General features: G+C 49.5%; 2 pseudogenes across 2 annotated transcripts; both read right to left on the reverse strand.

Annotated features, from left to right (window-relative positions):
• Positions 1–429: 429 nt before the first annotated feature.
• On the reverse strand, positions 430–12,199 carry LOC309683943 (olfactory receptor 14A16-like; annotated as a pseudogene). Its single transcript has 3 exons — positions 11,363–12,199; positions 1,286–1,335; positions 430–525 (listed from the first exon to the last, which is right to left on the reverse strand). The product of its transcript is annotated as an olfactory receptor 14A16-like (transcript).
• A 12,764-nt stretch (positions 12,200–24,963) lies between these two features.
• On the reverse strand, positions 24,964–25,915 carry LOC309683944 (olfactory receptor 6M1-like; annotated as a pseudogene). Its single transcript has one exon. The product of its transcript is annotated as an olfactory receptor 6M1-like (transcript).
• Between the last annotated feature and the right edge of the window lie 1,581 nt (positions 25,916–27,496).

A 27,496-nucleotide genomic window follows, 5' to 3' on the forward strand; every position in this document is an offset into this window, starting at 1 on the left:
AGTCTTGGCTCTGCAGTGTCCAGACGTGGGGTCTCTAAAATAACTGCCTCCCAGGGCTCTTGTTCTTCTCGCTGACTGCTCTGGTGTTGTGGGTTAACCCCGGTGGGCAGCAAAGCACCACAGAGCTGCTCACTCCTTCCCCCCACCCCTTGTGCCCCCAGTGGGATGGGGCAGGAAGAAACGAAGTATACAAGCAAGAAAACTTGGGTTTGGAATTTTAAAAGATGTTTAATAAGTGAAGGATAAGTGGAAGAAGTGAGAAATAAAGGAAAACAGAGCAAGTGATGCAACAGCAATCACTCCCTACCTCCCATGGGTAGCGGGATGCGCAGCCAGTACCCGAGACAAAGGTGGCTAAATTCCCAAAAGCTCCCACTTTTCCCTTTTATTACTGAGTATGATGTCATATGGTAGGGATTATCTCGTTGGTTAGTTGGGCTCATCTGCCTGGTTGTGTCCCCTCCCAACCCATTGCGTCCCCACCAGTCTGTTCCCTGAGAAGGCGCTGATGCTGTTCAGCAAGAGCTAGAACATCAGCGTGTTACACACTTTGTCTGCACAAAGAGCAGAGAGCCCCCTCACCCCAGAAACTTGCTGGAAATGATCTTTAGTAAGGAAACAGGACAGGCTGGAGAGATCAGTCGCAGGCAGCTAATTATACGACCAGCCAACGCTTTACATGTGACCAGCTCTTTTTAAACCCTTTTCCCTCTGTTTCCCATGTTTGTTGCTCCCCAACCCACCTTGATCCCTTCCTTTCCTTTGCCTTTGGTCCTTTCCTAGACACGCCATGGAGGAAGGGCAAGATGACTTTTAGATCTTTAATTATCCTAAGTTGATTCCATCCAAGGACACTCTGGATACTCAATGGGGTCTAGCAAACGATTTCTCAGCCTGAGGGTACTCATCTTCTTCTCATGGAATGCGTCACCCTCTCATCCCTCTTGACTGCTTTGACTATTTTCCTTTCAAGGTACTGGCAGCTTGGGCAGACACAGCCTGAACAAGCGATTTGCAGTCAACTCTCCAGGGGAACTGCGGATGTTCTGGAGTAGGAAGATATCGAGGTGGAGCTATCCGAGATGGCAGGAAGGCCCCAGGAGAGCTATCCCCTTCCTGAGGAGGATCATAGCCAGGCAGGACACCACTTTTCTCTAAGCTAATATGGGACACCTGTGTTCACACAACCAAACACCTTGTGGGGGCTTTTGGTACTGTTTCGGCTTATTTCACAAACTCTGCAGTATCACTTTCTCCATAGGAGTCTCTTCAGGGCAATACTCACTTCCTTATTCCTCAGGCTATAGATGACAGGGTTAAGCACGGGGGTCACAGCTGTGTAAAACAGGGCAAGGTATTTGTCAGTGTCTGCAGGGTCTCTTGACCGTCCTTTGAAGTACACAACCATCGCAGAGCCATAGAAGAGAGTCACTACCCCGAGGTGTGAGGAGCAGGTGGAAAAGGCTTTGCGTCTGCCCAGAACTGAAGGCATTTTCCGGATTGCCCTGACAATTTGCGTGTAAGAAACAACTATTAAGGAAAAGGGAAGGACTGCAAAGAGCAGGATGATGGTGTGCAGCATCACTCGGTTCCAGAAAGTGTCTGCACAGGCCAGTTGCAAGAGAGGGGGCACGTCACAGAAGAAGTGATGAAGGGCACGGGAGGCACAGAAGGGCAAAGTGAACACCTGGTACGTCTGCCCTGCCTGTACTGGTATGACAGCCAGCCATGACCCCACTACCAGTGTGACACAGAGCCTCCCATTCATGATGAGGCCATAGTGCAGGGGGTCACAGATGCCTACATAGCGGTCGTAGGCCATGGCAGCCAGGAGAAGGCTTTCGGTGCTTCCCAGCAAAACCAGGAAATACAGTTGGGCAGCACAGCCGAGGAAGGAGATCCTGCCGTCTCCCGTCAGGAAAGCCAGCAGCATTTTTGGCAGCGTGATGGAGATATAGCAGATTTCCAGGAAGGATAAATTCCTCAGGAAGAAATACATGGGGCTGTGGAGGTTTGGGTCTACCAAAGTGATGAGCACGATGAGGCCATTCCCTACGAGGACCATGAGGTAGATGATCAGGAAGACTGTGAAGCACAAGTCTTGCAGGTTGGCCTGGTCAGAAAATCCCAGAAGAAGAAATCCAGGTCCGGCTGTATGATTCTCCAAGCCTTTTCTTTGGGGCATTTTCCGTCTACAGAGAAATGCAAACAACACACTCACTGGACAGTGGCAGTGGCCCATCCACCATCCCACACCCCTCAAGCACAGCGAAAGACTGCAGACACCAGCGCAGGTGTGACTGCAGTGTTAGCAAAGCCCCAACAAGATCTGCATGGCTGCATGGGAGTCTACCACCAGGTGCTTGTTGAGAAAAGGCTTCTAAGAGGAAAACAGAACAGGGATGTTCAGTCCAAATCATGGAGTTTGGCAGTATGGACCGGAAAAATGTGTCTTTCCTTCTTGGGAGGAGATGTTCTAAAAAGCATTGCCTGGTGATAGATGAGGGAAAGGAAGGGAAGGGAAGGGAAGGCAAGGCAAGGCAAGGCAAGGCAAGGCAAGGCAAGGCAAGGGTAGGGCAACACCAGATTTCACTCTTAGATTGTAGTGAGAGAGATTTACCTCAGCTCTTCTGAGACATAAGAACTCATCTCCTGAAGCTCTGTCCACACACGGTGAGCAGGGAGACATGCTTTGGATCCAAATTTTTCATTTCTACATGGCTGACAGGTGAACTCTATCAGAAAGAAAACAAATTCTATCTGTCCATGAATCAGAAACATTGATGGGGCATTTCAACACATCAGAAAAAGTGCTATTTGTGCGTCTATCCCAATCCCTCAGGGTGCTAAAAGGAGCCACTGTGCAACACTGTCTCAAAGAGCTTTCAATGCATCCCAAAACGAAGGTGATCAAAGGCAGAAGAGTGGAGATTAGAGGGTGATCTCCCAAGGTATCTGGTTTTCCTGAAAAGGTCAGGCTTTTATGACTTCTGAAGGAGCTCTGTGCAGTTCCCTGTTCCTGACCTTGCTGCTCTGTCGCATGGATTTATGGCAGTTTACCGAGGGCTCGGTCGCTCTGATGCCAAGGCAGAGATGTTTCCCAGGCCCCTGGAAGCCCTTGCAGAGCCGAGCGATGCTCTCATTGACTGGGAAACTGAGCCTTCCCCTCTGCATTTCCCACAGTACGCGGACTTCTCGTGCATCACACCAGAAGAACGTGAGCCATTAACAAGCAGCTCTGCAGTAGCAGGTTGCTTCTTGTGAATAACAGACTCAAACAAAAGGTTTTTTAAAAGTTTTGGTTTGATGCGGAGAAGGCATGTTCTCTTCCAGCGCTGAGGGTGCTGGCTGCGTCTCTGCAGCTCTCGCTGACTGCCTTCCAGAAGTCATCTTAAACTCTGATGTATCGATAATGAGAAGAGCTGGTTAGAAAACATGTCATAAAAGCGTTCCCATTAGCCAAGTGAAAAACACACCATGTTTGGTCCAAGAGGTCGCTTGAATTCACAGACACCCAGTCTTAAGAGCATGATTTTTTTTTCTTTTGTTTTTAATATTCTCTTCCTACTGTTCCTGCCTATTTTGGTGAGTTTTATCCAGGGAGTTCTCTTAGAGCTGCCCTTTGAAATCTCCAAGAGAAAATCAGGGTTTATGTGAGGGAAAAGTGGCCATGATCTCTTTCCTAATCTCACAACTTATGAACGCCAATGCACAGGAGCATTAAATACTTTTTATTTCCTGAAATACTGTCAGATATTGCATTTAGTGTACACAAGTTTTTAACAGAAAGCAGCCGCTTATAGGCAGCTTTTCCATAATCGGCATTGTCTGCTCCTTTCACTCCCCTCCCCACCCAACCCTACAGCATCTTCTTTCTCAGCGCTTCACAGGATCACGCACAGTGCATGGTTTGGACTGGCTTTGGCGTGGGAAACTGCTGGAGGACTCTTTACCCGGGGACTGTCTCAGCAGCAGCGTTTCTCCAAGCTGAACCAAACCTGCTCCTCTGAGCCCAGCCGAGCCCCACAGATGCCTGCAGCTGCCGTGGCAGTGGCTGTGCTGCCACGGGCTCTCAGCGCTTCAAAGCGTGCCAAAAGGGAGTTACCATTGTCAGAAGCCACAATGCAGGGACACGCTCCTCACTCCATGATGCTGCAGGAGACGGTGCGGACCTCTCTTCCTTTCTGTCTTTTCCCTGGAAACCACCTGGATGGGGTTCCCCGGACTCTTCTCTGCCACTCCTGTTCCCACCTGGTTATAAGTCAGTGAAGAACCCCAGGAGAGAAGACAGCAATGCTGGTGCGACCAGTGCTCCTCCCCAGACACCCACAGCATCATTACCAACTTGAGAAAGACTGTCTGAATAATGATTAGAAGGGTCTGAGCAACTTCCAGAACGTGACTTTTGAAAACAGAGAAATTGAGAAATGAGATTTAGCTGCTCAAAGGAAAATTGCTAAGCTTGTAAGAAGGGGGAGGGGGGAGGGGAAGGCAAGAAAGGAGCAGTAAAGAAGCAAATTCAATCTGTGTTTAGCTTTAGTTTGCAGAAACGGAAAAGGCTGCTCTGCAACACCTCCTCCCTGGGCCTCTACCTTGGGTGTGCCCTGTATTAGCTCCAAGGAGAGATGGTCTTGAGAGGTCAAACTCCAATTGCTCATGCTGTTGGAACTCGTGTTCACCTCCAAAGAGGGTGTAGAGAGAAAGCTCAATTTGGAGGTTCATGGGAAGGTAAGAAAGCCTGTGTCACAGAATCACAGAACCACAGAATGGTCAGGGTTGGAAGGGACCTCTGGAGATCGTCTAGTCCACCCCCGCCACCCCAGAGCAGGGTCACCTACAGCAGTTGCATAAGACGGTGTCCAGGTGGGTTTTGAATGTCTCCAGGGTAGGAGACTCCACAACCTCTGTGGGCAGCCTCTTCCAGTGCCACTTCTTCTCTGCCACCCTCAAAGAAAAGAAGTTCCTCCTCATGTTAAGATGGAACTTCCTATGTTCAAGTTTGTGCCCGTTACCTCTTGTCCTGTCACTGGGCCCCGCTGGAAAAAGACTGGTCCCATCCCCCAACACTCTCACTTTAAGTATTTATAAGCATTAATAAGATCCCCCCTCAATCTTCTTTTCTCTAGACTAAAAAGACCCAAGTCCCTCAGCCTTTCCTCGTAGGAGAGATGTTCTAATCCCCTAATCATCTTTGTAGCCCTTTCATGTAGTCCTTTCAGGGCACTGCACATATCTATGTTTGGACAGATTACTGTGGCCCCAGGGCCCCCCAAACGGATGAGTGTGTCTGACCAAGGCAGCCTTGCGTGGCTATATAGGGGAGAGCTCCCAGGGGAGAGCATCTCCTGCCCTTGAGTGAGGTTCATGCAGTCCTTGATTTCTACCTCTGAAACTACGCATGGCTTCAGCCCTGCTGTTCAGCCAGTTCTTCATGCAGCACACCATGTACCTGGACAAGTTGTCCAGAAGGATGCTGTGAGGGAAGCTATCAAAAGCCTTATGAAAATCCACAACTACATCCTCCACTTTCCATTCATCCACTAGGTAGGTGACCTTACTGTGGGCCGTGGTGAATCGCTTGTTTCTCTTGATGTTAACTCCTTCTCCCAGGTGGGCTTTAGGGCTCTAGGCAGCCACCAGTTCAGGCTGGGCTCTTCACTGTCCAAGAAGGGCACTCTGTGCAGCAGAGCTGAGATAGTTTCCTAGCAAAGTCTGAGATAATAAGAGGAGGAGAAAGCCTAAGCTCTGACTCCATGAAGAGCAAGTAGAAGTGTTGGAGGTCGTCTGGCCAAAGATTCCTTATGACAGGGGAATCCTTTCCCACCACTATCACTGGATGGAACTCTATGGACATTTCCTGAAGTGTTTGAGTGCAAAAAGCCCAAAGAAAGTCGTTTAGTCTCCACACCGTGCCTTCCTGGTGGGCCTTCCGGGTGACTGTGCCTGGGTCCAAGCTCATCACAGTGCTTGACCCAGCCATGAGACTTCTCTTGCCTATCACCTGCACAGACAGATGGGACCTCACAATCTACATCCAAGCCATTTTCCTTTTTATGGCCTGCAAGTTTCTCAGACAGAACTGGCTTCATAGTCACCTTCACAGATACCTGTCTGTTACGCACCTGTGAGATTGTGATGCACAACTGACATAAGTGGAACTTCCTCACCACCACCCACCCTGTCACCTACAAGCTGATCTGACATCTCATCTCACATTCACCTTCCAGCACCATGTGACTACTCCAGGACATCACAGTCTCTGTATTCACTCTTCCTCCCGGGGAAAAACAGCTCCGAGTGAGGGTGAGAGGACAGGTGGAAGGTTAGTGGTTTGGAGGGAGGGTGCTGGGGCTTAGGGGGTTGGGGTTTCTGTTAGCAGTTTGCGTTCAGGCGAACCAGAAATTCTGCTGAGAATTTCTACTTTGTGCTCAGGGTAGGGCGAGGGGTAAGATCTTCCCTTTTAGGGTTGGGGATCAGGGTGAGGCTCAGGGTGAGGTTTTGGGATTGATCTTTGGGCTTCTTGTAATTGATGTGAGTACTGCTCAGCTTTGTGGGTTAGGGGGTGGGTTAGGGCTGGAGGTGAGGGCCAGGGTTAAGGCTAGCATGGCATGAGTAGGGACCTCACAGACAGCAACCAAGCGCTGTCCCTCTCACGCACCTCTCCTTTGAAGTTCCCTCCACTCCCTTCTCTCTGATGAAACCCTCACTCTTCTTGAGCACCTCACAATGCTTCTTCTTAGCAACCAGCTTCCTCCAGCAGAAATGACATCCCAACCTACTCTCCAGAAAGGACACTTTTGCCTTCATCTTCCTCTTGCCTGCCCCCAACCTCTCATCTCATCTCCCTGGCCTTTCCCTCCAAAACCTCACAATCCCTCTCCTCCTTCTACCTCCTGGGAAACATGAGTGAGGCTTAGGAGAGGGGTTGAAGAGGAAGGGAGGTTGAGGGACAGGATGAGGGAGTTGGGTTAGGGTTTAGGCTTGAGGCACCTGAGGGTTTCAGCTTTGGCATTAGTGTTCAGGGAAGGGCTAAAGATGAGAGGTCTCGGATAGGTGTTCGGGTCAGGGTAGAGGCAAAGGTTTTGGGTGAGCTGGGCAGTGCCAGGTCTGAGAAGCAAAGGGCACTCTGCGTGCTTCTGCCCTTGTGGAGACCAGAAGGAAACCTCAGCTCCTGGTGACCAAAAGCATCACCATTTCAATGGGCTGGGGATCAGCACTGGGCCCCTTGGCTTGACAGGGCACATCCAAGGGGCTACACGACACAGGACATCTCTGCCTCCTTTCTTTGTCATCCCGAAACCGCTGCCTCTGAGTTTCTGCTCCAATCAGCCCCCAGGGAAGCCCGCTTCAATTCCCTGAAACAGCTTCATCACCCACAGCCTCAGCAGACCCTGCTAAACCTCCAAGCCTCTTTATTCCTGCCATGGCCCTCCACTCCCTGTGACTTTCCCCTGGGAGCTTGTTAGTGTGCAGCAACTGTAATGAGTTTATTCTTGCATCTCAATTTCTGTATGGTTGCAGAGGGATTTTTGGGAGAGTCTGTCTTTGAGGAAGAGTTTTGCAAAGTCTGACGATGTTAACAAGCACATGATGGAACACAGGTTCTTTTCTTTCTCAGTCGTGACTCAGTATTGATTTCCACATTGACAAGTGATTTTTCATTTGACTGTCAAATGATGCCCACAGCACCCCAACTTCATTTGCTAGAGGTGGGCATGGGATCAGGAGGCAGAGGCAGCCAGGTAGATGTGACCACAGGAAGATGGGCAGGGAGATCGCGAGAGACATGAGTTGGTGACAAGGCTCTGGGCTGGGAATTTGGCCAAGAATGGATGCTGAGTTCTGCCTGAGAACCTGAGAAATTCTGTCAACATTTAAAAAGTTATGAGCACTTTGTCACTCGCTGCAGTGATTGAATACTCCTACTAAAACTAATAAATTTTCCCTGAGTCATGTCAAATGGAGAATTTTAATATATGTTCAGTGTTTTTTGGCCATGTCTTCTTTCCTCAGTCGTGAGGATTTTTGTCCTCTCCTTCCACATTGTTTCTTCAGTCACCTCTCACCGCTGTGACCTTCAGGGAGTTGCTGCTTTCCCCTTCGTGGAGCTAAAAGCTCTCCTGTCTTCTGGTAGTCTGCTGAATTAACTCTTAAACCGACTTGCAAACTGTGTATATATTAAACATTTCCTATTCTCTTGTCTAAAGTGTGTCATGTATGGTCATTGCTTGAGGAAACTGGACCTTATTGGAGGTTTGGACCTGGCATGCAGTTGAGGAGCGTTTTTCTTCTTTTTATTAATTTGTTAATTTAATAAGAAATATTGGTTTATCATATAATTGATAAAAATCAATTATAATTTATTGATTAATAATTAATAATTGTATTTTACTTGTGGTTGTTCAAAATTAATTACAATGCTGTATCTATTTACAGACAACTCTCAGGTTAAATCAGGTGGGAATTGGTACAAAGGAGCTGTAACAGTGATCTACAGAGTTCAGTGCAGAAATGTGATGTAGGAAAAGAATGCAAGTCCCAGGCGGCCCCCGAGAGAAGTGGTGGGGTTGGGGAGGTGGGAAGGAAAGTTGTACATACAGTGGGGGACCACAAGGAGACAGCTGTTGCTGCCTCTGCAGACTTCCTCAGGAGACCCTCTGCTTCAATATCAGTTGGAGAAAGTTGCCAGCACTTCTGTACACTGAAAACATAAAATAAAATATGCTTCAAAATTAAAACCACTTTTTCTTTAAGTTCACATTTAAATGTTCCACTGTAAGTAGACTCCTGAGACCTCTCCAATTAGCTGTACAAGCCTGGAAGCCCTGCAGAAAATTACAGAAGAGATGTTGCTCATTTGGGCTTTCTGCACTTTAACGAGCCCCATGGTGTATTTGGTGCTGAGCCCATGAACCTCAGATACTGAGAGGAGATTGAACAACTGTCCAGGAGTTAAAGTCAGCAGCAAACGCCAAAGTGTGTTGGAGCATTAATTGGCCCCACGGAGGGCCATCCCAGAGCAAGCCTCCCCATGGGTTTGTTAGAGCAGAAAACTGGAGGCTGTGATTACAGGTAGGGAAAGGCGCTGTGCAGGTGGATCTGATGCTGAGTAACGATGCCTTGATGTATTTTATCATGCCAAGCGGTGTCGCAGAGGGAAATATTTGACATGGTTATTATTTACAGTGATTAAAAATTTATAAGTGTTTAAGGTAGACCAAGAGGTTGAATTTTAGCAGCACTTAATCATTCACTGGTTTACAGGTTTGCAAAGTGATTTAACAGAATAAATGAACAGTGACTTAAATACAGATTCAAAGATGTAAGATTCACACTAATGTACTATAGAGTATTCCAAATCAATACATATACATATACATATGGGCAAGAAGACACATCTCAAGTTAATACATATGCACATAAGGAAAGCATGTAAGCACGCATGCACGCACACATGCATACAAACAGGTCTCTGCTGGAATCAGGAATTTTGTAATAGCGGGTGGCTCTAACGAGCTGACAGGTACTACTTTTAACTCTTATGTGTGCACGGACAAAGGGCAGAACATCCACATCCATAAAGCTAATGTGTATATCACAAACATATAGGTGGGTGAGTGGGTGGGAGAGAGGCTAGCCTATAGTCACAATTTCCCTTTCCCAAGTTTAGGGTAAATAATCACGATGCATCGGTGTTCCTCAAGGGGCAGTAGTTGAGGCTCAAGAGGGATTCTCTCGCCCTGGCCTTCTAGTCCTCGGGGTGTCAGCCTGAGCAGCGTCCCCGCTCAGGGGAGATCCTGGCCACAGCCAGCTGCGATCCAGAGAGCTCAAAGGGTCTTAACTAGAATCGCTACTTATAGTGTCCAAGATAATTGACTTTCATCAGGTTCTTTTCCACGCTGGACAATGGAATATTCCAGTATTTTCAGCCAGCAAGTACGCAAGCCCAGAACTTAGCAAGCAATGTTGGGGTCCTGGTATTGCCTTGCTTTGTGGCCACGACCCATATGTTGTGAGTAGTGATGGATTATAGTTATTATCTTCAAATGGTTGGAGCCATGGGGACCAGGCACACTATTGTCTTCTGGTCCGTTGGGCTCCAGCTTTACTATCTTTCATGGTAGACCATTATGTATCGTTCTGGTCCCGTGTATTATTATGTGGCCCAGACATTGGAAGAACTGCTGTCTCCTGGGCCCTTTCCAGACCAGTCCAGAGCCTCCCTGACTCTCCCCCACCTCCCCTGCCCTCCCCCCAGCCCAGCAGAGCAACCCAGTCTGGGCTGGCCCCACAGCAGCGCTGGCCACAGGGTACTGCGGGGTTCTGGGCACTCCCCCCACAGCCCCAGCCCCTCGGAAGGCCACAGCAGCTGCTGGCGGGCAGAGCGGGCTCTCAGCCTCCCCACCAGCCCAGGGCTGGAGCTGGCCCCAAGTGCCAGCAGAGCCCGCTCACTCTCGGGCTCTCCTGCATTCAGCTGCGGGGCAGCCCCCGCCCACACTGCCTCTGCACTGCTCAGCCTCCCCGCCTGCCCTGCTCCCCAGCACAGCACCAGAGTCCTGGGGCTCCTCAGGCAGCTCCCCCACCTCTCCAGTCTCCCTTCCCTGGGCCCGCTGCATCTTCACTGCCTCCAACGGCACGGCACAGTCCTGGTTTGTGGGCACCTGGTTTGGTGCTTTCTCCTCGGGGGACTGAATCTCGGAGGCTGTTTCACCTTCTCAGTCTCCATTCCCTTCCCACCCCAGAGGACATGGAGTGTCCCCATCCTCCCCTGATTACTCCAGATTCCTTTCCACATGGACTGACATCTGCCATCAGCCCCACCATACCTGTGACAGCCTGAGGAGGGTGACAAGGAAGTCCTGCGTGATCTCTCCTGCACCTCAAAGTGAATAAGAGAGCCTTCAACTACTAGGTGTCTGAAAGATCCCAGTGATACCATAACTTTATTCCCCCAAACGCAGGGAGAAAACAAGGTGGAAAGACGCTGTCCATTTCCTTGGGTTTGGTTTTAACAGCAACTGAATCAAGGAGACCCCATCCTTCAGGCACCACACTCGGGACATCGCTTTTTTTGCAGAGATGCTATTAGGGAGGCAAAAGGTGACACATACTTCTTCAAGGATCACACATGACAGGACAGAGCGTCAAGGGAAGTGCTGTGATCACAAGCAATTACCTCTAAGTATGATTATCAGAGAAAAGAAATACAGAGGTCTTCCTAAAATACTTTCCGCGTACCACACAAAGAAGGGGAAGAGAATTCCTGTTGATGGTGCAAGACCCCTTGGATCAGTCTCCACGGGGCATTCTTGAGCTCCTGGTTCCTCATGCTGTAGATGAGAGGGTTCACTGCTGGAGGCACCACAGAGTACATAACAGCCATCACCAGATCCAGCAATGGGGAGGAGATGGAGGGGGGCTTCAGGTAAGCAAAGAATGAAGTGCTGACAAAGAGGGAGACCACAGCCAGGTGAGGGAGGCACGTGGAAAAAGCTTTGTGCCTCCCCTGCTCCGAGGGTATTTTCAGAACAACCCTGAAGATCTGCACATAGGAAACCACAATGAAAACAAAACACACAGAGAATAAACAGGCACTAAGTACAATAAGCCCAGCTTTCCTGAGATAGTGTGTCTCTGAACAGGAGAGCTTGAGGATCTGGGGTATTTCACAGAAGAACTGGTCCAAGGCATTGCCCTGGCAGAGTGGTATGGAAAATGTGTTGGCCGTGTGCAGCACACCATGAACAAACCCACTGCCCCAGGCAGCTGCTGCCATGTGGACACAAGCTCTGCTGCCCAAGAGGGTGCCATAGTGCAGGGGTTTGCAGATGGCCACGTATCGGTCATAGGCCATGACGGTCAGAAGAGAAAACTCTGCTCCAATCAAGAAGACAAGCAGAAAGACCTGTGCAGCACATCCCCCATAGGAGATGTCTCTGGTGTCCCAGAGGGAATTGGCCATGGATTTTGGGAGAATGCTGGAGATGCAGCCCAGGTCGAGGAGGGAGAGGTTGAGGAGGAAGAAGTACATGGGGGTGTGGAGGCGGTGGTCGCAGGCGATGGCTGCGATGATGAGGCCATTGCCCAGGAGGGCAGCCAGGTAGATGCCCAGGAAGAGCCAGAAGTGCAAGAGCTGCAGCTCCCGTGTGTCTGCGAATGCCAGCAGGAGGAACTGGGTGATGGAGCTGCTGTTGGACATTTGTTCCCCCTGAACAGAGGGGCCTGTTGAAGGAGGAAAAAACAGTGAGGAGTTAGAACAGACACCTCTGAGCGGAGCCTGTTCCATATGTTACAGTAATGTCTCCCAAGTGAACTCTGTCCTTCCAGAAAGACGTCTGTGCAGTTCCTGGTGTGATCCTGGTTTGTGCAGACTGAGGGTGCAGTGGGGAGTAGGGGACTCTGCTGTGGGCTCTAGAGGAGTCAGTCATGCTGTGCAGCAATGGGCAGACAGGAAACAGGAGTGATCGCAGGTTGAACCTATCACTGATGTAAAAAAGCTTTTGACCATTGTCACTCCTAGTTCCCCGGGCGGCAGAACACAGATGTGGGTTGGGGGTTTTGTTTATTTTGCTCCTGTTACCTCTGTCTAACCTAAAGAGTAATTTTTGAAGAAAAAAGTCCCTGGTATTTTTATTACACTACAAGTGCTATTTGGAGAATCCTGGGAGCAATAGGACAGAGCCTGAGTGCAGAAGGAGGAGAGCTGGAGAGAGGAAACAGACCATCTGTCCATCTCAGCTCAGCTCAGCTGAAGAAAGCTGAAGAAAAGCTCAGCTGCTTTTTCTTGCACCTCTTTGCTCTGGAGGATGACCACAGAGAGATCAGAGGAATCCAGGTTTCAAAGTGCAGATCTTCAACCTCCACTCCCCAGTGAAGAGCTGGGAGCTTTTGGATGCCCAGAAGATGGGGTGTCCTTAACAATATGTCATCTTTATCCCCAGACCGTGGAATGCATTGCCTAGAGACCCACAGGTTGGAAGGGGGCTTGGGCACCATGGACACATCAGCATGGCAGGACCTGCAGGGTCAATCACTGAGCTGCTGCTGAAGCCCCATCCCAGAGAACCTAAAAAGAAGAGCAACAGCAAGAGCAGGGATGGGTGGAGAAGCAAGGAGAAATGGCCCAATGGTTCTGCCAAGGCAGGCAAGGCCAGGGAGGGACAGAAGGGCGCTCAGGAGAGTCTCTTCTGCCCAAGCTCTGGCCGCAGATGAGGCAGCTGCTGCGCTGGATGCCACATCCTTGAGGGCAGAAGCTCACTGGGAAGGCACACAGCCCCCCGGGGCACAGGGACCCTGCTCTGAAGGACAGCCCTGGGCACCCCTGGCTGCACACCCGCCTGTACACCCCTGCAGCCATCCCCAGAACAAGGCAGTCCTGTACCTCTGACAGTGCTGCAGGGAAGCCCTGCTCTGGAGAACACCCTTATCTTCTTCTACACTGCAGTGGCAGTGCCCTGCAGCCCGAGACTTACCGTGCAGAGGACTGTGAAGCTTTCTCCCACAGTGAGCTCTCAGCTGTCTTCCACTCCCAACTGCCTTCAAGCTCTCTCTGCACTGCTCACCTCATCGTCGCACCTGAAGCTGTTCCCTCAGCCCTGCTGCGCTTTGCAGAGGAGCTGCTCCTGGGCAGAGCTGTCTCTCTACAGCAGCACCAACTCACCAAGTGCTCCCTCTGTCCCAAGAGCCCGGCCCAGCTCAGCAGCAGAGCACCAGCCCAAGGCATTTTAATGACCCCTGTGGTGGGTTTGGCATGGAGTCCATGAACGTCAGACACTGAGAGGAAGTACAAGAAACTTCTTAAGAAGCAGAACTTCGATGTCATCTGCAAACCCAACACTTTCTTGGAGTGTTAATGGGTCCCACTGAGGACCATTACCAACAAAGCCTCCCCAGGGGCTCATTAGAGCAGAAAACAGGAGTCAATAATGACAGATAGGGAAAGGAAAATTAAAGGTGGCTCTGATGCTGAGAAAACCTGAATGTGTTACATTGAGCCAAAGGGCCATGCTCTGACCTGCAGTCCCTGGGAAAGGAGATCTTGTCCCTCACCCCTTGCTCAGGGCTCTTCCTGGGGCAGTGTGATGTGGGGACGTGCAATGCCGAGGGCAGGAGTATGGCATGACACTTCTGGGTGGGGCAAGGAGGTAATGATGTCTTCCTGAAAAAGGTTAAGGTACCTTCTGGTAGGACTTGGTGGCAAAGGCAGTAGCCATAGCCATGGTGAAGAAGAGATCATGTCTGGTGGGGGCTTTCAGTGCCCCCTTCTTTCTTTGAAGGCACTCAATTGTCTTTCATTTTCACCTCAATATCTCACTGCCCTTACTGATATCTCTCCATACTCCCTGCCTGGTCCTTGAAAGACAAAGCCATGGGCTGGTCCAGCCTCCCTCTGGGTGCCCGATTGTTCCACAGCACTGCCCTTGCAGTGACATTTCCTTCTCTTCTTTTCTAGTCTCAACCTCCCAAGGCACACATTGTGGCATTCTTCCTCTCTCCTGCTTTATTACCACTCTGAAACCACCCTTCAAGCAGTTATGGCTTGTGACTGTGATGTGAGCCTCCACTTCACCAGGCTGAAGGACCCCAAGTCCCTCAGCCTCCCCAAATGGGACATGTGCTTGAGGCCATGAATCCCGTATTGGCAGACCTCCTCTGGACACTCTCCATTCCTCCCCACTTGTCTAGAACAGGAAGCCCCAAAGAGGGACACGCTAGTCCAGAGATGGCCACACGAGGTTTCAGTGGAGTGGGATGACTGCTCCGCTGGTGTGGGTGACCCACACTCCTCCTAATGCTGCTCCAAATGCACCTGGCCCTTTGCATGGTGAGCATGCCCTACTGGCTCCTCTGGCATCCCTCGTGGTGCCCAGGCCCTCCTCCTCAGGGTGCCTACTCAGCCAGGCAAGTCCCAGGCTGCCCTCTTCTACTGTATTAATCTTCCCCCTGATGCACCACTGGCCTCTTCTCCGCGTAAAATTTCAAAGGTTTTCTGTTGCCCAAATCCCAGAGTTTCTCTAGCCCCCCGCTGGACTGAAGCTCCCTTTTGTCAGCTGCTTACATTAGCATGCAGATGGCAGCCCTGATGATGTGTTCCACACAAGGTAACAGCACAGGGCTTTACAGGACACTACAGATACTAACAGGTGGGGCTACTTTAATGCAACTTCTTTCCAATTTAGGATTATCCATGGTGACCATGTCAGAAACATCTGCAAAGCATGCAAAACCAGGGCCAGTGAGGAAAGAGAAAACAGGGGTGGGCTGTTTGTACTGGAAGGTACAAGAAGGATCAAAGGGAAGAAAAGAGGGAGAAAGGAAATGGCAGGTGAAGCTAAGGACTAGATCAAGGCTGTTTTGGGGGTTCCTGACAAGAAGCTCTGGATGTGAGCAGCAGTGACTGGTGTGGGACAAGAATGACCCAGATGATCTGACCAAACCTATGTCTGACTTACTTTCAGGGTCTTGGAGAGTCTGAGTACTTTCCCTACCATGATAAAGGGAAGAGCTGTGGTGGAAGGAAGCACGGAATCATTCATATTGAAGGGACCGCAGAAGCTCCTTAGGCCAATGGCCATCTCACAGCAAGCGCAGCTATCAGGTTACACCAGGTTGCTCAGGGATTTATTCATGTTGGCTTTGAAACCTTCAAAGGAATGACACAGCACAATGTGCTGTCCAACCTGCTCCAGTGCTTCACTCTCTTCGTGGGTAAACAGTGTTTCCTCACACACATCAGGGAAGAGGGTGGAAGGCACCTTATTGATGATCCCTTGGGAGTGGTAGAACTGTCATCTTTAGTTCTGCCCAAAGCCCTCTCTTCTCACAATTGAACAACTTCAGCTCTCTCAGCCTCTCCTACTGATGCGGTCAACCTTACCAATGCATGCCTGAGACGTTTAGGGTTCTTACAGTCCAAACAGATTTGATTGGATTTCCAAGTTACCGCAGGGATATTGGAATATTGTCACTCTCATATCATCATGTTCTGCATGTGTCGCTCTCATTGGTCACCCTGTTGCAATGCACAGCTGTTGCAGGCTGTAGGGACAGCCTGTTCTGTTTGAACAAGCAGTTACCCACAGTGAAACACTGAGCTGGCAGTGGTTCAGGCCCTGGTGGCAGCAGGACACCACTGTGAGGGTCTGGCTCTGGGGCTACCATGCTTGGTGCTAACCCACATACAGATGAGGAATTAATGGCTGCAAGAACCACAGTACCCGTCATCAGAGATGACAGGTTTATCACAGAACTGTTCAAGTTGGGAGGGAGATGGAACGTTTCCAGACCAACCTCCTGCTCACAATGAAGTCAACACTGAATTCACACCAAGATTCTTCCAATTCACTTCGTCCGCAAGAGTCCTGAAATCCTCTTCTGAGGACTTCATCAGAGATCCTCGGTGAACTTAAATCTTGATTTATGTTGCTGCCAGTTAAGGCTAGTCAGAGGAGACTGTGACTGCTGGCAAGCTGCTGGCAGGCTCTAGCAGCTTCTAAGGAGTCCTTCTTTAGGACTATTAACCCCTGCTTGCTCTTCCACACGAGCACCAATGACCCTGTCCCAGGACACCTGGAAAACATGAAGCATGACTATGTGACTCTGGGTGCGCTGGTCAAGGGCATGGGGGTGTAGATGGTGATCTCAGTCCTTCTACTGAGGGGAAAAGGTTTGAGGAGAAGTGGACAGATCCTGCAGGTACACAATTGGTTGTGCATCTGGTGTCAGCCACAGAGTTACTAGAACCATGAGACATTCTCTGAGGACCCGTAACTGCTTGGAAGAGAAAGACTTCACCTGTGGAAGTTGGGGAAAAGTGTCTTTGATAACAACGGGACCAAGCTGGAAAGAAAACTTCAAACTGGAATTGACGAGGAAGGGAGGGAATGACCAACAGTCACATGAGGAAGTGATGGGTGTCAATGACAGGAAAGGGTCTTGCAGGATGGTAACAAAAGGGGCATGGTAATCAACAGAGCAGTACTGATGGGGAATCACCCAAACATACACACATCTCTAAGGAGACATGATGGAAAGGCTCCCACGCCCTTTCTGGGAGATCAGCATGACTGGACACCTCTTTGGGGGTCTTGCACAGTAATTCTCACAGCATGGAGAACAAACAAGAGGAATTAGAATTCTGTGTGCAGTGACAGATTCACAGCCTCATTTGCATAGCACAAACATGGCGCATAGCGCACACAACTGGAGTGCTGCAGTGGATAGATAAAGGCTCTTTAGAAGGACAAACCATGAAGGGGAGGAGTGGGAGGAGAAGGAGTTGCCCTTCATAGAATCATATAACCATTGAAAGGTTTAGTGTGGAAGCGACCTTAAAGATCATGTAGTTCCAACATCGCTGCCATGGGCAGGGACACCTCCCACTAGACCAGGTTGCTCCAACGCCATCCAACCTGGCCTTGAGCACTTCCAGGGATGGAGCCTCCACAACTTCCCTGAGCAATTTGTTCCAGTGCTTCACCACTCTCATAGTGAAAATTTCTTCCTAATATCTCATCTAAATCTCCCCTCTTCCAGTCAGAAGCCATTCCCTCTCATCCTATCACTACATGCCCTTGTAAAAAGTCCCTCTCCAGCGTTCTTGTAGAGGCCCTTCAGATACTGGAAAATTTCTATAAGGTCTCCCTGCAGTCTTCTCTTCTCTTCTCCAGGCTGAACAACCCAAACTCTCTCAGCCTGTCCTCATAGGAGAGATGTTCCAGTGCTCTGATCATCTTCATGGCCTTCTCTTGACCCGCTCCAACAGGTCATGAGAGAGAGCAGAAGGAATGTCTGGATGTCACCCTGGGGAGAGACGATGAGTCAGCTGAGAACAAATGCGTTTAGTGGGCAGAGACACATGGGTGAGGTAGTGGGTGTCTTCTTCAGGGAATCAGGAAGATTAAGGAAGATAGTTAAGAAAGATTAAAGCTTTCTTCAGATGACCATGCGCCATGCTCTCATGGGGAACATGCTCGTTTTATCTGGGAAGGGAAATGAAAGGAACAAGAAAGGATGCTACTACTATATCACTGGCAAAGGGAGGGCTTGGGAAAACATGAGACCACAGTTGAATGGGGCAGGAGTCCTGGTGACACAAGACATTGACAAGGCTGAGGGATTTGATGCCTTTTTAATCTCAGTCTTTGCTTCTTAGATGAGCCATCAGTAATTCGAGACACCTGAAACCAGAAGGAAAGGCCAAATCAAGGATTATTTGTCTTTTTCACAGAATTGACGAATGGTTGAGGGCGGAAGGGACCACCAAAAGTCATCTGGTCAACTCCCCTTCTGTAGCAGGGCCACCTACAGCCTGTTGTCCAGGATCATGTCCAGATGCCTCCTGAATATCATCAAGGATGGAGACTCCACAACATCTCTGGGAAACCTGTGCCACTCCTCAGTTCAAAAACTTTTCCTGATGTTCAGAGCTGTGTTTCAGCTCGTGCCCATCGCTGCTGATCCTGTCACTGAACAGCACTGAAAAAAATCTTAGAATCATAGAATAGCAGGTTGGAAGGGACCTCAAGGGTCATCTGGTCCAACCTTTCTTGGCAAAAGCACAGTGTCAGTTAGATGGCCCAGCACCCTGTCCAGCGGAATTTAAAAGTGTGGTCCTGGTTTGAGGTGAAGCAGAATCAATTTTCTGTTCAGGAACTTCACTTTTGAGCTGAGCCTCTTCTAACTACTGAAATTAACAGCATATTGTGCAGACACAGCCTTCTCTCAGAGTGGTAAGACTCTGCTTACCTGTGTTTATAGTTGAGGCCAAGGAAAGGCATGCAGGGAGGCTCCTGCTTATACTTATTGCTGTAACATCCACTTTGTTGCTTTCCCCATTGGAGGGTCGGAAGCGGAAAAGCACAGAGGGGTCCCACCTGCGGGGAAGAGCGGACAGGACAGGTGACCCCAAACTGACCAACAGGGTATTCCATCCCATCTGCCTCGTGCTCAGTGTAAAAGCTGAGGGAACAAAGGGTCAGTCTCTTTTTCTTCAATGGCTGACATCCAAGAAGGACTCTGTTCATCTACCTTTCATCCCAGTCCTGAATCCAGATCCAGAATCCAGTTCTCATCCATTGCTGAGTTCAGTCTGGGACTTCCCCAGTCCCACCACTGATGGGATTGTCATCCTGGGAGCTTGATAGGGTTTTGTATCTATTTCATTATTGCCTTTTAATTTCATTATTAATATTCAATTAAAGTAGTTTAGTTGCTTCTAAACTCATAACTCTCTCTCTTTCTCCTGCCTCTCTTTGAAGAGAGGTTGGGGAGGGCACATGTTTTTCCGCCCAGTGGCTGGTTCAGCCCAAATCTCAGCATACGTATTGGTGCCCAGTGTGGGGCTTGAGCAGGGCCCGACCAGAGCTGTGATAGATTGGCTGAATAGTTTGAATTCCAGCTTGCCCAGAGATTAGAACAGACAGCTCACATCACGTCGTTCTTAAATGAAATGTTATATTGCACCTTTAGAGAGCTTTGTTTGTTCTTAACTGAGTCAACTCCGTTTAACCTGCCGACTGTGTTGCATAGTTTATTTACTCTTTGTGGTTTTATGCAAAAGTTTAAATGCACTGGTTTTTTGTGGTTCACAATTCAGATGTATATGATTACTTGGATAACGGCTCTACCTGCACATCACAGAATCAGAATCATAGAACGACAGGGGTCGGAAGGGAGCCCTGGAGATCTTCCAGTCCAACCCCCCTGCCAGGGTAGGTACACCTACAGCAGGTTGCACAGGATGGTGTTCAGGTCGGTTTGGAATGTCTCCAGAGCCTGAGACTCCACCACCTCTCTGGGCAGCCTGTGCCAGTCCTCTGCCACCCTCAAAGTAAAGTTCCTCCTCATGTTTAGACGGAACTTCCTATGCTCAACTTTGTGCCCATTACCTCTTGTCCTGTCACTGGGCACCACTGAAAAAAGACTGCTCCCATCCTCCTGCCACCCTCCCTTTAAGTATTTATAAGCATTATAAGATCCCCCCTCAATCTTACCTTCTCCAGACTAGAAAGTCCCAAGTCCCTCAGCCTTTCCTCATAAGAAAGATGTTCCAATCCCCTAATCATCTTCGTAGCCCTTTGCTGGACCCTCTCCAGCAGATCCCTGTCCTACTTGAACTGGGGAGCCCAAAACTGGACACGGTACTCCAGATGTGGCCTCACCAGGGCAGAGCAGAGGGGAAGGATGACCTCCCTCGACCTGCTGGCCACACTCTTCTTGATGCACCCCAGGATGCCATCCACCTTCTTGGCCACCAGGGCACATTGGTGGCTCATGGTCATCCTGTTGTCCAGCAGGACTCCCAGGTCCTTTTCCACAGAGCTGCTCTCCAGGAGGTCAGCCCCCAACCTGTACTGATGCATGGGCTTATTCCTCCCCAGGTGCAGTACCCTACACTTGCCCTTGTTGAATTTCATACAGTTTCTCTCTGCCCAACTCTCCAGCCTGTCCAGGCAGCACAGCCTTCTGGTGTGTCAGCCACTCCTCCCAGTTTCGTGTCATCAGTAAACTTGCTGATGGTACACTCTATGCCTTCATCCATGTCATTGATGAATATATTGAACAGGACTGGATCCAGTACTGACCCCTGAGGGACACCACTCGTTACTGACTTCCAGCGAGACTCTGCACCACTAACCACAACCCTCTGAGCTCTACCTGTCAGACAGTTCTCAATCCACTCCACTGTCCATTCATCTAACCTACTCTTCCTAAGCTTGCATGTGAGGATGATGTGAGAGACAGTATAGAAAGCCTTGCCAAAGTCAAGGTAGACAACATCCACTGCCTTCCTCTCTTCTACCTATCCAGCCACCCCATCATAGAAGGCTATCAGATCAGTCAGACATGACTTCCCCTTGGTGAATCCATGCTGAGTACTTCTGATAATCTTCTTTTCTTTCAGGTGCTTTGAGATGACACCCACAACAAGCTGTTCCATCATCTTTCCAGGGATGGAGGTAAGGCTGACCGACCTGTAGTTTCCTGAGTCATCATTCTTGCCCTTTTTGAAGACTGGAGTGACATTGGCTTTCCTCCAGTCCCTCAGGCACCTTACCTGTTCTCCGGGACCTTTCAAAGATGATGGAGAGCGGCCCAGCAATGACTTCCCTCAGCTCCCTCAACACTCAAGGGTGAATCCCATCAGGCCCCATGGACTTGTGGATATCCAGTTTATCTAACTGATCTCTAACTTGTTCCTCATCAACCAAGGGAAAGTCTTGCTTTCTCCAGACTTTCTCCATTACCTGCAAAATCTGGGTCTCCCAAGGAGTGGCCAGAGCAGTGAAGACAGAAGCAAAGAAGGCATTCAGCAACTCCGCCTTCTCTGCATCATCTGTCACCACGGCACCTGTCTCATTCAACAGCGGGCCCACATTTTCCCTAGTTTTCCTTTTGTCTCCTATATACTTAAAGAAACCCTTCCTGTTGGCCTTGACATCCCTTGCCAGGTTTAATTCCAAGGCTGCCTTGGCTTTCCTTGTTTCCTCCCTGCATACCCTGACAGCATTCTTATACTCTTCCCAAGCGGTCAGCCCCTTTGTCCACCCATTGTAAATTCCCTTCTTGCACCTGAGCTTTTTCAGAAGGTCCCTACTCAGCCATGCAGGTCTCCTTCTTCCCTTGCCTAATTTCTTGCTCTTCGGGATGCACCGATCCTGAGCTTGGAGGAAGTGAGCCAGCTCTCTTGAGCCCCCCTTCTCTCTAGAGCCCTCCCCCATGGGATTTGTCCAAGCAATTCCTTGAAGCAATCAAAGTTAGCCTTCCTGAAGTTTAAGATTTCAACCCTACTTGTCTTTTTGTGTATACTGCACTTAATCCTGAACTCAATCTTCTCATGATCACTGCAGCCCAGTCTGCCCCCAACCTCAACAGCCTCCACCAGTCCTTCTTTGTTTGTCAGTACTAGGTCCAGTAGTACACCTCTCCTGCTGGGCTCCTCCACCACCTGAGTCAAAAAGTTGTCATCAATGCACTGGAGGAACCTCCTGGACTGTACATGCCCAGCTGTGTGGCCTTCCCAGCAGATACCAGGGTAGTTGAAGTCCCCCATCAGAACCAAGGCCTGTGATTGTGAGGCAATTCTCACCTGTCTGTAGAAGGCCTCATCAACTTCCCCATCCTGATCAGGTGGCCTGTAATAGACACCCACAACAGTGTCTCTCATATTACCCTGCCCCTTGATCCTTACCCACAAGCTCTCAACTTGCTCTTCGTCTGCTCCCAGGGAGAGCTCGATACATTCCAGTTGCTCTCTGACATAAAGAGCGACTCCACCACCTTGCCTCGCTGGCTTACCTTTCCTAAAGAGAACATAGCCCTCCATCACAGCGTTCCAGTCATTTGAGCACCACGTCTCAGTAATTGCAATGAGATCATGGTCCTGTGACCGCACGCAGACCTCTGACTCCTCTTGTTTATTCCCCATGCTGCGCTCATTAGTGTATAGGCATTTCACAAAAGCCAATGAGTGTATAGTTTTTGCCCTTGAGGGGTGGTGGGCCTTCCAATCCTCAAAAATACCAGCACTCTGCCCCACAAGTGCTCAGCTACTACCCCCAGGCGCCTCTCTATCGAGCCCAGTCACATGCCCACCCCCCTTCCAATTGACTTTAAAGCTCTCTCAGTGAGCCCTGCTAACTCTAGTCCAAGACCCCTTTTCCCCTGTGAGACAGGCTTTTCCCATCTGCTGCCAGCAGGCCCGGTGTTCTGTAAATCGGGCCGTGATGAAAGAACCCAAAACCCTACTGGTAGCACCAAGTTTGGAGTCAGTCATTGACCTGCTGGCTCTTCCTGTTAACCCCCTCATCACTCCCTGCAACAGGAGGGATAGAAGAAAACAAGACGGGCTCCCGATCCCTTAACCAGTCGTCCCAAGGCCCTGAAATACTTCTTCATTGCCCTTGGCGTTCTTCTTACTACATCATCACTGCCTACCTGAAAAAATAAAAGGGGATAATAATCCGATTGCTGCACCAGGGTTGCCTTCCTTTAGAGAGCGGCCCAGCTCTTGCTGCTCCCTGTCAGGGGAAGACTGTCTTCTGATCAAGTGTCAACATTCTTAAGAGAAAACCTGCACCTGACCTCATCATCTGGCCTCACTTCTCATTCTCCAGGAAGAAAATACCCACAATGGTATTTAGGAAGTATAACTCATCCCACTTAATGTGGACAACTGAAATCACTCTAGAAGCATTGGTTTCCTTTTACGGACCATCTTCTTTCATCCAGGTGAACACATGCTCCCCTGGGCCAATGGGAAAAAAAAAGAATTTGAATGAGGGTACCTCATCAGAGGTGCTCTGCACAGATGAACCCAAAAGCAATGGATTGCCCTCAGGAAGTCTCCCTGCATTGATCACAGCAGAAGCATAGAACAGTTCAGACTTTGCAACCGTCTCCACGGTGTATACAGTTACCTGAAACTAACCGTATCCCCTCCGTTCTCGAGCTATGTGCAGGTATCACTTCTGTTTCTCCTCCCCCTCACAACTGCCTTCCTGGCTCTGCAAACAGGGCTCAACGTGCACTCACCCAGAATAAATCATCAGGAGCTTGCCTTCATACAATGACTGGATAAAACAAAGACATGTATAAGAACGTTTACGTTTTCCTCTGTGTGCCACAGGGATTTGGATCTCATTAGGGTTTCCTGTGCTTGCCCAAGAGTCATACTGCTCTCTGCTCACACAACATTCTTGAAGAACAATATACAACTCCAGGAGCGGCTGATAGATGTTGCCTCTGCCTTCACTTGCAGCACAGTGTAGGCCTCGTCAGGTAACTTACTGTTCTCTCATGTCTCAGCTCCGGACACAGAGAAAAAACCTGAAATTGCTGCACTCTCAAAGATTGGAAGTCCAAAGTTCCTGGTGGTTGGATACTGAGGTTCTCATACCCCCAGCACACACCACAGTAGGAATACAGAGATATTAATGTGGATTTTTCCTGCCTCATTTCAGCTGTCAGATCATCAAGTCTAAATTAAGGTCAAACCTTAGTTCTGAACTTAACCTATGTTAAGATCTAAGATCACATTTAGATTCTAAATTGGACATCTGGTCTGAGGCCCTTGTCTGTGTTCAGTGGAGAGACATCTCTCAAGTGGTGAGCATGTAGTCACCCACCTCAGGACATGATGAATCACAAATGGGAAACATTTCTCTTCCCGTAAGGAGTAGAAGGCACCAAGAGGAATGGCTCAGAGAAGGTGATTTGGGAGGGATTAATCTCAGATAGTTGTTAATGTCTCCTACAGAAGCCGTTTGCAATAAGTCAGTTTCATAAATCAAAAGAAAGAGGAACTTGGATGGTAAAATGTTTATCAAGTGCTTTTAGATCATTGGAAAGACATCTCTGGTGCAGGTTGGATGGGGATTGATTTGAGCAACCTGTTCTAGTGGGAGGTGTCCCTGCCCATGGCAGGGGGTTGGAACTAGATGATCTTTAAGGTCCTTTCCAACCCAAGCCATTCTATGATTCTGTGATGCCAGAAGGTCTTCTTATGATGGTATGTTGCAGTACAGAACCTGTTATGATATTCATATCAAGAAATTTTACACTGCATCAGAATCATGTGATTCTACAGGGGGTCTACAGGAGAGCTGAGGAAGGACTTTTTTCAAGGGCATGTAGTGATAGGATGAGAGGGAATGGCTTCAAACTGGAAGAAGGAAGCTTTAGATTAGATATTAGGAAGAAATTTTTCACTTTTCCATGGGAAGGCACTGGAACAGCTTGTCCAGAGAAGCTGTGGAAACTCCATCACTGGAGATGTTTAAGGCCAGGCTGGTTGGGCTTTTGGACAACCTGGTCTAGTGGGAGGTGGCCCTGTCTATGGCAGGGAGGTTGGAACTCTATGATATTTAAGGTCCCTTCCAACCTAAACCATTCTATGATTCTATGAATCATGTGTTTGCCCTCCCCACACCTTTCTCACACATACACTTACAACATCTCTTCTTAGACAGAAAAGAAGATTTCCTGTTTCCTGAAGATTATCACACTTCTCTTCAAGCTCGCCTTGGGACCATCTTTCATCTGCTGGTTCCTCAGGCTGGAAATAAAGGGTCTCATCAAAGAAGTTATGACTGTTTTGAGAAGGGACACTGCCCTGTTATAGAAAATGTGGTGATCTGAAGGCTGGACATGCAGGAAGATGCAGCTACTGTAGCCCAAGATGACAAGGATGAAGGGAGAGAAACATGCAGAGAATGCCTTTTGCCATGAGGAAGCTGACTACAACCCAAGTATGGTACTAATGATGTACAGGTAGGACCTTGCTGTCATGCCCAGGGAGCCAAGGAGAATGATGCATGAGGTTCTGAAGGTGATCAGCTCAATAATCTGTGTTTCTGCACAGGACAACTTCATCAAAAGCACACTGTCCTAGAGGAAGTGCTCAATACCCTGCAGAAGGGCAGCCTGGCAACCGGGACAGTGGAGACACAGATGGCCAGGAAGCCTGCAGTCCACAAGCCCACCTTTAGGGCTGAAGGTAAAGCTGACTGTTCATGAGCACAGGCGGCTGAAGAGGGTGGCATATGGCATCATAACGGTCGTAGGACATGACAACCAGAAGCACAAACTCAGTGCAGCCCAGAAGGCAGAGGAAGTAGCATTGAGGTAAGCAGCCTGCGTAGGAGATGGCTTTGCTCCCTATCAGCCAGTTTCCGATGGCTTTGGCTGGGATGGATGTCGTGATGAAGTTCTCCACACGGGAGAGGTTATAGAGGAAAGAATACATGGGCCTGTGGAGGTCTCCTTCAGCAAGAATGAGGGAAATGATCAGCAGCTTTCCCACTAACATGACCAGGTACGAAGGCAGGAGAGAGAATGCCATTGGGCGCTCCTGATGGCAGAGGGATGGGAAGCCCAAGAGGGGGAACTCTGTGAGAGTCGTGTGGTTCAACATTTTTTAACAATTTTTTAAAGAACCACACAACTTTGTAAAACTTTTCAAAGATTGTTAACAAGCCCCCACCGAGGCTTTGGCAGTAATGGCTCTCAGAGGGACCCATTAACACTCCAAAAAACTTTGGAGTTAACATCTGACTTCTACTTCTTGAGAGTTTTCTTCAGCTTCCTCTGTGTCTGAGGTTCATGGACTCAGCACCAAAATCACCAGAGAGGTCATTAAAATGCCTTGGGCTGCTCCTCTGCCGCTAAACTGGCCCAGGCTCCTGGGAGGGAGGAGGCTCATGGCAAGTGGGCATGCTGCAGAGAGACAGCTCTGCCCAGGAGAAGCTCCTCTGCAAAGCACAGCAGGGCAGGGTCCGAGGGCAGACGAGCGAGGCAGAGAGGGGTTAAAGGCAGTTGGGAGCAGGAGGACACTGAGAGCTCACAGAGAGAGAAACCTCCACAGCCCCTGACACGGTAAGTCTCTGGCTGCGGGGCAATGCAGCCGCAGCTCCTGCAGGGATCTCCTAAAGCTGCCATAGCCCAAAACCTACGGGATCTCGCTGCAGTGTAGAGGAGGAGGATGTGCTCCAGAGCAGGGATCCTCTGCTGCACCATCAGAGGGAATGGGCACGATGGCTGCCTTCTCCCGGGGACGGCGTCAGGGCTGTGAAGGTGTGTGTGCAGGCACAGGTGCCCAGGGCTGTCCTTCTCAGCAGGGTCCCTGCACCCCAGGGGACCGTGTGCCAGGGCAGGGACTCTGCCGCCTGCCAGGGTCAGCACTCAGCCTGTCCAGGGAGCGCCCCACAGCCTGTGGCAGAAGCTGTGGGTCAAAGGATTGACCCCCGGCAGGGCAGGGCAGGGTCCTTCTGCTGTGGAGAGGCTGCTGCATGGGTCAGGTTGGCTCACAGCTCCACATCACCCCAAGGTGTTTCACAGGGGTCTTCTCCAGAAGCCCGTCAAGACAAGGGCTACCTGGGAGTTGTCCTGGTTTCAGCTGGGATAGAGTTAATTTTCTTCCTAGAAGCTGCTGTGGTTCGTATTTGGTATGAGAATAATATTGATAACACATTTTGTTTTATTTGTTGCTCAGTAATGCTCATAGTAAGTGAAGGACTTTTTCATCTTCCAATACAAACTGAGAGGGACCACAGGCAGGACAAGCTGGGCAAAGGAACGTTCCATACCATCATGCTCAGTACATAAATGGTGGGTTGGCGGGGAGCAGGAATCTGTGATTACTGCTTGGGATGGGCATTGGGTGGTAAGCACGTGTATTGTGTCACTTTTGGTTTTTGTATATACTTTTACCATTATTCTTTTCTTTTCCATTACTGTTATTTTTAACTGTCTTTGTCTCAACCCATGAGGTTTCTTCTCCCTACCCTTCTGGGGAGGGGAGTAGGGGCTGGGGAGGAAGGTAGTGTACTCCAGTGTTGCCTTATCCCCCCAGGGCTGAGGAGGGAACTGGCTCTGTTCACATCACTACAGTTTTAAGACATCCAGGACTTTCCTTGAGGTTTTCCTGCAGGAATATGCTGAGCAGCTCCACACTTCATTACAAGTGGATGACCGATGAGGTAAAGAGTGAATTTCA

This window comes from Vanellus vanellus (genome assembly GCF_965231255.1).
Source record: "Vanellus vanellus genome assembly, contig: HAP1_SCAFFOLD_35, whole genome shotgun sequence".
Classification (NCBI taxonomy): domain Eukaryota; kingdom Metazoa; phylum Chordata; class Aves; order Charadriiformes; family Charadriidae; genus Vanellus; species Vanellus vanellus.